Here is a 9,818-nt window from a genome sequence, read left to right on the forward strand (position 1 = left end):
AATAAATTAATTTTTTTTTAAGTATGGCAGAGAAGAAGTCAGTCCTAAAGGAAATCAGTCCTGAATATTCACTGGAAGGTCTGATGCTGAAGCTGAAGCTCCAATACTTTGGCCACCTGATGCGAAGAACTGACTCACTGAAAAAGACCCTGATGCTGGGAAAGATTGAAGGTGGGAGGAGAAGGGGATGACAGAGGATGAGATGGTTGGATGGATGGCATCACCAACTGGATGGACATGAGTTTGAGTAAGCTCTGGGAGTTGGTGATGGACAGGGAAGCCTGGCATGCTGCAGTCCATGGGGTCACAAAGAGTTGGACACGACTGAGTGACTGAACTGAGAAGTTGCTGAAATGACTAGAAGTTGCACATCGTCCATGTTATATGTTTATGCCTGTTATTACTTTGTTGATAATCTGTATTAAAATATTATACAATTTAGTCCAAGATATTTTAATGCCAAGAGAATAGTTGATTTTGTGTATGTGAATGTCCTTGTTTAATAGAAGTAACTTAGTAAACAAACGTTTGTTGGTGCTGATGTTGCAGACAGTCGGAGAAATACATGGAGGCAACCAGAGTGGAGTCTCAGAGTTCTTCCTCCTGGGGATCTCAGAGAATCCTGAGCAGCAGCGGGTCCTGTTTTGGATGTTCTTGCTTATGCACCTGGTCACAGTGGTGGGAAATGTGCTCATCATTCTGGCCATTGGCTCTGACTCCCTCCTGCACACTCCCATGTACTTCTTCCTGGCCAGCCTCTCCTTCACCAACCTCTTCTTCATCACCAACACAATCCTCAAGATGCTGGTAAACCTTCAGTCTCAGAACAAAGCCATCTCATACGGAGGGTGGTGACTCAGCTCTATTTCCTGGTCTCCATGGTGACTCTGGGCAACCTCATCCTGGCCACGATAGCATATGACCGCCGTGTGGCCATCTGCCGCCCCCTGCGTTACATCACGGCCATGAGCCTTTGGCTCTGCATTTCACTCCTCACCTTGTGTTGGGCACTCTCTGTCCTCTGTGGCCTCATCCACACCCTCCTCATGACCTCATCTGTGGGTCCTGGAAGATCCGCTACATCTTCTGTGAGATGTACGTCCTACTGAAGCTTGCCTGTTCTAACATTCACATCAGTCACACAGTGTTGTTTGTCACAGGCTGCCTCATCTTCTTCACCCCTTTAGGGTTCATGATCACGTCCTATGTCCAGATTGTCAGAGCCATCCTCCAGATACCTTCAGTGTCTAGGAAACACAAAGTTTTCTCCACCCACGCCTCCCACTTGGCTGTGGTCTCCCTTTTCTATGGGATACTTGGTATGGTATATCTGCAGCCCTTCAAACCCTACTCCATGAAGGACTCGGTAGCCCCAGTGATGTATGCTGTGGTGACCCCCATGATGAACACTTTCATCTACAGCCTGAGGATCAAGGCCATGCATGGGGCACTAGGAAGACTCCTCCTAGGGAAAGCCTTCCAGAGGTTGACATGAGGTAATCTGGGCACTGAAGTGGAGATTGCTTCAATTCGTGTACGAGGCGTTATCCTATGCAGGATACAGGAGTGATGAGGACACACTCGTGTAGTCACTAAGTCGTGTCTGACCCTTTTACGACCCCATGGGCTGTAGCCCGCCACGCTCCTCTCTCCATGGGATTTGCCAGGCAAGAATACTGGAGCGGGTTGCCATTTCCTTCTCCAGGGAATCTTCCCTACCCAGGGACTGAACCTGAGTCTCCTGCACTGGCAGGTGGATTCTTTATCACTGAGCCACCAGAAAGCCCCATGAGAGCATAGATCCAGCTCAAAATAAGCTCATACCTCTGTGATGAGGAAAAGACACCTATGTGTAACCAGTGTCCCCAGAGACCTCATCAACCTTGGCAATAAATAAGGTCATTCTAACAGTAATACTAAAATTTTGCAGGATCAAAGTCTTCAACTTATCTGACCATAGGAACACAGCGCCACCATCCCAGTCTTTCATAATATACTCAGTTGTGGCCTGGAGAGGGGCCTCTCTCACACACTCTTGGTCCTGAGCTCTGACATGCTCTAGGGGACCTGCTGCCTGTGAGCCGTTTGGAGACACCTGCATTACCCCCACTGCAGGTGCCCTGGGTGAGGCTACCTATTCCCTAGGCCCTGCATTTCACTCCTCATCTTGTGTTGGGCTCTCTCTGTCCTCTATGGCCTCATCCACACCCTCCTCATCCACATCAGTGTTGCTCTCTCAGCCCTCAAAGCAATACTGACTGTGGCTTTCCCCTATTTTCCTTTTCCCTGTGGAGAGACCTCATCCCTGAACAGCCCACCCTATCCTATGCTGTGTCTGATCCTCACTCCATGGTCCCACCTCTCCTTTCAACCACTCTACCCTGCACTCAAAGCAAAATGTTCAGGCGTGATCAGCACATGCTCATGGACAGGATTGGTGGTGGAAGCAGAAGTGGGGGAGGTAATTGTGAGACCCTATCTCTACTTAGGTTCCACCAGCCTCATGTCAAGTGCAATAGATTGAAAAGGAGAAATTACTGATGAGAAGATGAGTCCCTGGGCTCTGGCAGTGTGAAAGAGGGAGCAGTCCTTTACAGATGAATCAGCAGAGCCAGCACTGACCTAGACTTTGAGAGACAGGGAGAGTTGAATTGACCTGAGGTTCAGTTCGTTCCACTGATAATGACTGAATGCCTATTAGTGGCTTAGACTGTTTTACAAACATGAATCAGGACCTCATAAAGGACCAAGGAGGGAGGCTACCTTATTTCTGTGTCTGAAGGCAGTGGTTATGCTCTGAGCAATGTGGGTTGGGGAGGAGGAGGAAGACTCACCTGGCTTGTTAGTGATGGGGAATTCAGGGAGGGCCTCCTTGAGATGGTAAAAGCTGAGCCAAGAATTAAGGCATGCTGATGAGTCAAAAAGTGAGTAGAGCAAGGCAAGGTAAGATCACTGGGTGAATGGTATGGGGAAGTATTCGTATTTGCAGCAGATAGCCAAGTTCTCACACCCTGTGACTGTAGCAGAGCCAGTCTGGAGGAAGAAAGACTCCTCTTCTTTCCTGGCAAGGACTCACCCAATGAAAAGCCATAGATCCTTTGTTGACCACAGCCCTCTTAACTTCCCATTCCCTCTGTGAAAGTGCGAGGTCTTTTCTCTAGTTACAGCAAGTGAGAGCGACTCTTTGTTTCAGTGCCCGGGCTTCTCACTGTGGTGGCTTCACTTGTGGGCACAGGCTCTAGGGCATGTGGACTTCAGTAGTTGGGGCACATAGACTCAGTAGTGGCAGTTCCTGGGCTTAGTTGCTCCACGGCATATGGGATCCTCCCAGACCAGGGATCGAACTGGTGTTTCCTGCATTGGCAGGCAGGTTCTTTAGCACTAAGCCACCAAGGAAGCCCCGCTCCTTGGTCGTGAGCTCCACCAAGTTTCCAGTCTTCTACCTGGATCCCAAATCCCCACAAAGTCACTTTGTCTGCATATGTGTGTGTGTGTGTGTGCACTCACTCAATCAAGTCCAACTGTTTGCAGCCCCATAGACTGTAACCCGCCAGGCTCTTCTGTCCATGGAATTCTCCAAGCAAGAATGCTAGAGGGGGTTGACATTTCCTCCTCCAGGGGATCTTCCCGACCCAGGGACTGAACCCACATCTCTTGTGTCTCTTGCATTGGCAGGTGGATTTTTTACCACTAGCGCCACCTGGGAAGCCCACTTTTGTCTGCATAAAGTGAAGTGAAGTGAAAGTTGCTCAGCTGTGTCCAACTCTTTGCTACCCCATGGACTATACAGTCCATGGAATTCTCTAAGAAAGTATACTAGAGTGGGTAGCCAATCCCATCTCCAGGGGATCTTCCCAACCCAGGGATTGAACACAGGTCTCCCGCATTGTTCAGTTCAGTTCAGTCGCTCAGTCGTGTCCAACTCTTTGCTACCCCATGAATTGCAGTACGCCAGGCCTCCCTGTCCATCACCAACTCCCGGAGTTCACTCAGACTCACGTCCATCGAGTCAGTGGTGCCATCCAGCCATCTCATCCTCTGTCGTCCCCTTCTTCTCTTGCCCCCAATCCCTCCCAGCATCGAAGTCTTTTCCAATGAGTCAACTCTTCGCATGAGGTGGCCAAAGTACTGGAGTTTCAGCTTTAGCATCATTCCTTCCAAAGAAATCCCAGGGTTGATCTCCTTCAGCATAGACTGGTTGGATCTCCTTGCAGTCCAAGGGACTCTCAAGAGTCTTTTCCAACACCAGTTCAAAAGCATCAATTCTTCAGTGCTCAGCCTTCTTCACAGTCCAACTCTCACATCCATACATGACCATAGGCAAAAACATAGCCTTGACTAGACAGACCTTAGTCGGCAAAGTAATGTCTCTGCTTTTGAATATGCTATCTAGGTTGGTCATAACTTTCCTTCCAAGGAGTAAGCATCTTTTAATTTCATGGCTGCAGTCACCATCTGCAGTGAGTTTGGAGCCCCCCAAAATAAAGTCTGACACTGTTCCCACTGTTTCCCCATCGATTTCCCATGAAGTGATGGGACCAGATGCCATGATCTTCCTTTTCTGAATGTTGAGTTTTAAGCCAACTTTTTCACTCTCCTCTTTCACTTTCATCAAGAGGCTTTTTAGATTCTCTTCACTTTCTGCCATAAGGGTGGTGTCATCTGCATATCTGAGGTGATTGATATTTCTCCCGGCAATCTTGATTCCAGCTTGTGCTTCTTCCAGTCCAGCGTTTCTCATGATGTACTCTGCATATAAGTTAAATAAGCAGGGTGACAATATACAGCCTTGACATACTCCTTTTCCTGTTTGGAACCAGTCTGTTGTTCCATGTCCAGTTCTAACTGTTGCTTCCTGGCCTGCATACAGATTTCTCAAGAGGCAGGTCAGGTGGTCTGGTATTCCCATCTCTTTCAGAATTTTCCACAGTTTATTGTGATCCACACAGTCAAAGGCTTTGGCATAGTCAATAAAGCAGAAATAGATGTTTTTCTGGAACTCTCTTGCTTTTTCCATGATCCAGCGGATGTTGCCAATTTGATCTCTGGTTCCTCTGCCTTTCCTAAAACCAGCTTGAACATCAGGGAGTTCACGGTTCATGTATTGCTGAAGCCTGGCTTGGAGAATTTTGAGCATTACTTTACTAGCGTGTGAGATGAGTGCAATTGTGCAGTAGTTTGAGCATTCTTTGGCATTGCCTTTCTTTGGAATTGGAATGAAAACTGACTTTTCCAGTCCTGTGGCCACTGCTGAGTTTTCCAAATTTGCTGGCATATTGAGTGCAGCACTTTCACAGCATCATCTTTCAGAATTTGAAATAGCTCAACTGGAATTCCATCACCTCCACTAGCTTTGTTCATAGTGATGCTTTCTAAGGCCCACTTGACTTCACATTCCAAGATGTCTGGCTTTAGATGAGTGATCACACCATCGTGATTATCTGGGTCATGAAGATCTTTTTTATACAGTTCTGTGTATTCTTGCCATCTCTTCTTAATATCTTCTGCTTTTGTTAGGTCCATACCATTTCTGTCCTTTATCGAGCCCATCTTTGCATGAAATGTTCCCTTGGTATCTCTAACGTTCTTGAAGAGATCTCTAGTCTTTCCCATTCTGTTGTTTTCCTCTATTTCTTTGAATTGGTCACTGAAGAAGGCTTTCTTATCTCTTCTTGCTATTCTTTGGAACTCTGCATTCAGATGCTTCTATCTTTCCTTTTCTCCTTGGCTTTTCACTTCTCTTCTTTCCACAACTATTTGTAAGGCTTCCCCAGACAGCCATTTTGCTTTTTTGCATTTCTTTTTCATGGGGATGGTCTTGATCCCTGTCTCCTGTACAATGTCATGAATCTCATTCCATAGTTCATCAGGCACTCTATCTATCAGATCTAGGCCCTTAAATCTATTTCTCACTTCCACTGTATAATCATAAGGGATTTGATATAGGTCATACCTGAATGGTCTAGCGGTTTTCCCTGCTTTCTTCAATTTCAGTCTGAATTTGGTAATAAGGAGTTCATGATCTGAGCCACAGTCAGCTCCTGGTCTTGTTTTTGTTAACTGTATAGAGTTTCTCCATCTTTGCTGCAGAGAATATAATCAATCTGATTTTGGTGTTGACCATCTGGTGATGTCCACGTGTAGAGTCTGACAAGTGCATTTTCTTGGCAAAACTCTATTAGTCTTCACCCTGTTTCATTCCGCATTCCAAGGCCAAATTTGCCTGTTACTCCGGGTGTTTCTTGACTTCCTACTTTTGCATTCCAGTCCCCTATAATGAAAAGGACATCTTTTTTGGGTGTTAGTTCTAAAAGGTCTTGTAGGTCTTCATAGAACCATTCAACTTCAGCTTCTTCAGCGTTACTGGTTGGGGCATAGACTTGGATTACTGTAATATTGAATGGTTTGCCTTGGAGTCGAACAGAGATCATTCTGTCGTTTTTGAGATTGCATCCAAGTACTGCATTTCGGACTCTTGTTGACCATGCTGGCTACTCCATTTCTTCTGAGGGATTCCTGCCCACAGTAGTAGATATAATGGTCATCTGAATTAAATTCACCCATTCCAGTCCATTTTAGTTTGCTGATTCCTAGAATGTCGACGTTCACCCTTGCCATCTCCTGTTTGACCACTTCCAATTTGCCTTGATTCATGGACCTGACATTCCAGGTTTCTATGCAATATTGCTCTTTACAGCATCGGACATTGCTTCTATCACCAGTCACATCCACAACTGGGTATTGTTTTTGCTTTGGCTCCATCCCTTCATTCTTCCTGGAGTTATTTCTCCACTGACCTCCAGTAGCATATTGGGCACCTACTGACTTGGGGAGTACCTCTTTCAGTATCCTACCATTTTGCCTTTTCATACTGTTCATGGGGTTCTCAAGGCAAGAATACTGAAGTGGTTTGCCATTCCCTTCTCCAGTGGACCACATTCTGTCAGACCTCTCCACCATGACCCGCCCGTCTTGGGTTGCCCCGCGGGCATGGCTTGGTTTCATTGAGTTAGACAAGGCTGTGGTCCTAGTGTGATTAGACCGACTAGTTTTCTGTGAGTATGGTTTCAGTGTGTCTGCCCTCTAATGCCCTCTTGCAACACCTACCATCTTACTTGGGTTTCTCTTACCTTGGGCGTGGGGTATCTCTTCATGGCTGCTCCAGCAAAGCACAGCCGCTGCTCCTTACCTTGGATGAGGGGTATCTCCTCCCACTGCCCTTCCTGACTCTTTACCAGCCAAGCCACAAGGGAAGCCCAAGAATCCTGGAGTGGGTAGCCTCTCCCTTCTCCAGTGGATCTTCCTGACCCAGGAATTGAACCAGAGCTTCCTGCATTGCAGACGGATTTGTTACCAACTGAGCTATTAGGGAAGCAGTACGTTTGTCTGCATATGGCTGCTAAGTGGTTGTTGCTGAGGGCACACAAGCAGAGGACCTCCTATGTGCTTTCTTTCTCAATCTTTATGGTTCTTTTCTAGCTCTGAGGAAGGAAGGCACCACATTTTAAGATGCTCTAGGGTCAAGGAACTGAGGCAGCCTCCAACCTCAGGCCAGTGAGGTCCTGAGGCCCTCAGTCCCCTAACCTGCAAGGAACTGAGTCCTGCCAGTGACCATGTGAATGAATGTGAAAGCTTTCCTTTCCTCAGTCAGGCCTGGAGACAGTTACACCACTGGCTGATGGCTTGATTGTAGCCTTGCAAGAGGACTAGGTCAAGTATTTTTGATGAGATTTAGCATCCATATTGAGAGGTTCTGAAGTTTAAAATATATATGATTCTAAGGACAGTATGAAAAATAAGAATGTAAAATATCTCACTTATTTCATAATATTGATTATATGTTGAGATGATAATGTTTTAGATATATGAATAAAAGAAAATGAATCATTTAAATTAATTTCACTTGCTTACTTTAGCTTTAAAATGGTCCTTGCTACAGACTCAGAAACAGTCTTGTCCCCATGAGACTTCTAAAAAATTTTAAATTATGTATATGGCTCAGATTAAGTTTCTATTGCATGGCTCTGGATGATATCTTCTTCTCCAAAAATTATTTAATTTTCCATCTATTAGGCACTAAGATTAGATCACTTTTGTTCAGTCTGGACCTGAGCTGATTCAAAGCTGAGTTTCATCGTTTGTGAAGGTTGGCCAGTTACGATTTCCTAATAAACAATCCAGCCCTCCAAAAGAGGGCTGCTGCTGCTAAGTCGCTTCAGTCGTGTCCGACTCTGTGCGACCCCATAGACGGCAGCCCACCAGGCTCTCCCGTCCCTGGGATTCTCCGGGCAAGAATACTGGAGTGGGTTGCCATTTCCTTTTTCAATGCATGAAAGTGAAAACTGAAAGTGAAGTCTCTCAGTCATGTCCGACTCTCAGTGACCCCATGGACTGCAGCCCACCAGGCTCCTCCATCCATGGGATTTTCCAGGCAAGAGTACTGGAGTGGGTCACCATTGCCTTCTCCGGAAAAGGGAGAAAAGCTGTCAAAATCCACTTCTTAAAGAAGAAATACAACTGGCCAGTTAATATGTGAAAAGATATCCAACTGCAGTTTTAACTGGAATTGAAAATCCAAATAAAAATACTGCCATTTCTTAACCTTCAGTTTGTAAAAATTAAAGGTATTTATTTATAACAACCCTTTATGAAAGGGACGTGGTAAACAGACGCTGTCATAACTTAGTGGATGTACAAATTAGTGCTAAGTGTCATGGGGTAGATAGAGTGGTGGAAGTGGTGGTGGTATTCTCAAAATGTTTTCTGGGTTCATCCTCACAAAAAAGTTCACCTAGAAAATTATATCAAAGGTCATTTAATGTGAAGAACCCTGGAGAGATGATCTCATCCCAGTTCTTTATGGAACAAGTCCAGCCATAGAGAAGCACTTTCTAAGGTCATAGAGCGGTGGTTACAGCCCACACTCATGGTTGTCATTCTCAAGAATTTTTCCCGTTGAGAGAAGCTCATTCTCTTTAACCCCAAAGTGTCTGGAGACTCAAGAGTATCAGGAAAGAGACTGATTTCCTCTGTGTTCTTTAGACTGTCACCAGGCTCTGCACCCAGAGGCAAGGAGGCTGTTGATTTTGATGGCCCAGTGTGGTTATGGAGGATGAAGCCTCAGCACACACATCTTCCCACGCTCTTCTCCATCTGTCAGTCCTGCCCTCTGTCTTTCTAGGATCATCTCCTAGCCAGAGGAAGCAGAAGAGGAATACCTAAACTGCCTTCTATCATTACACCTTCATCAAAACTTAAACTTTTCTTTTCCTGGTTGGAGGGGTGGGGCCCAACAGTAACATCAAAGGTGCTAGGTATTCCATGGCCATATGCTAATAGGAAGTGATTCTATAGATGAATTTTATTCTTATCTCCCCTCCTATTCATTCTTCATTTTCTCTACACCCATCCTTGACCTCATCAGCATTCCTTAGGCATCTAGTTTGTTACCCTTAATTCTCTCATCCTTTCTCATCTCCCATCCTCTCATGTTCTTTTCCTAATTTCCATTTTTCTTTCTTACTACTTTTGCTCACCATCCTGTCCCATCCCTCCACATATACTCATTTTCATCTTCAGTCCTCCACTCCCAAGTCTTTCCTACTTCTCACTCTTTACCTTTTCTTCCTATCTTTATCTCAGCCTATCCTTCCAGTTTCTCAACTCCAAGAAGAGATTACAAAGAAGACAAGCTCCAGGTGTAGCCATGGACGGTTTTGGGAATGACAGAGTAGAGAAACTATTTTTCCAGGTTACTGCCTTCGTGGGAAATTTCCTTCAACCCAGAAAAGGCAGAAAAGGAGGGACCCTATCACCCC

The 9,818-nt window shown here is 45.6% G+C and overlaps 1 pseudogene; it reads left to right on the forward strand.

The window, feature by feature from the left end:
• Positions 1 to 489: 489 nt before the first annotated feature.
• On the forward strand, positions 490 to 1,495 carry LOC128064880 (olfactory receptor 1D2-like; annotated as a pseudogene).
• Positions 1,496 to 9,818: the final 8,323 nt, after the last annotated feature.

Source organism: Budorcas taxicolor, chromosome 19 (assembly GCF_023091745.1).
Source record: "Budorcas taxicolor isolate Tak-1 chromosome 19, Takin1.1, whole genome shotgun sequence".
Taxonomy (NCBI): Eukaryota; Metazoa; Chordata; class Mammalia; order Artiodactyla; family Bovidae; genus Budorcas; species Budorcas taxicolor.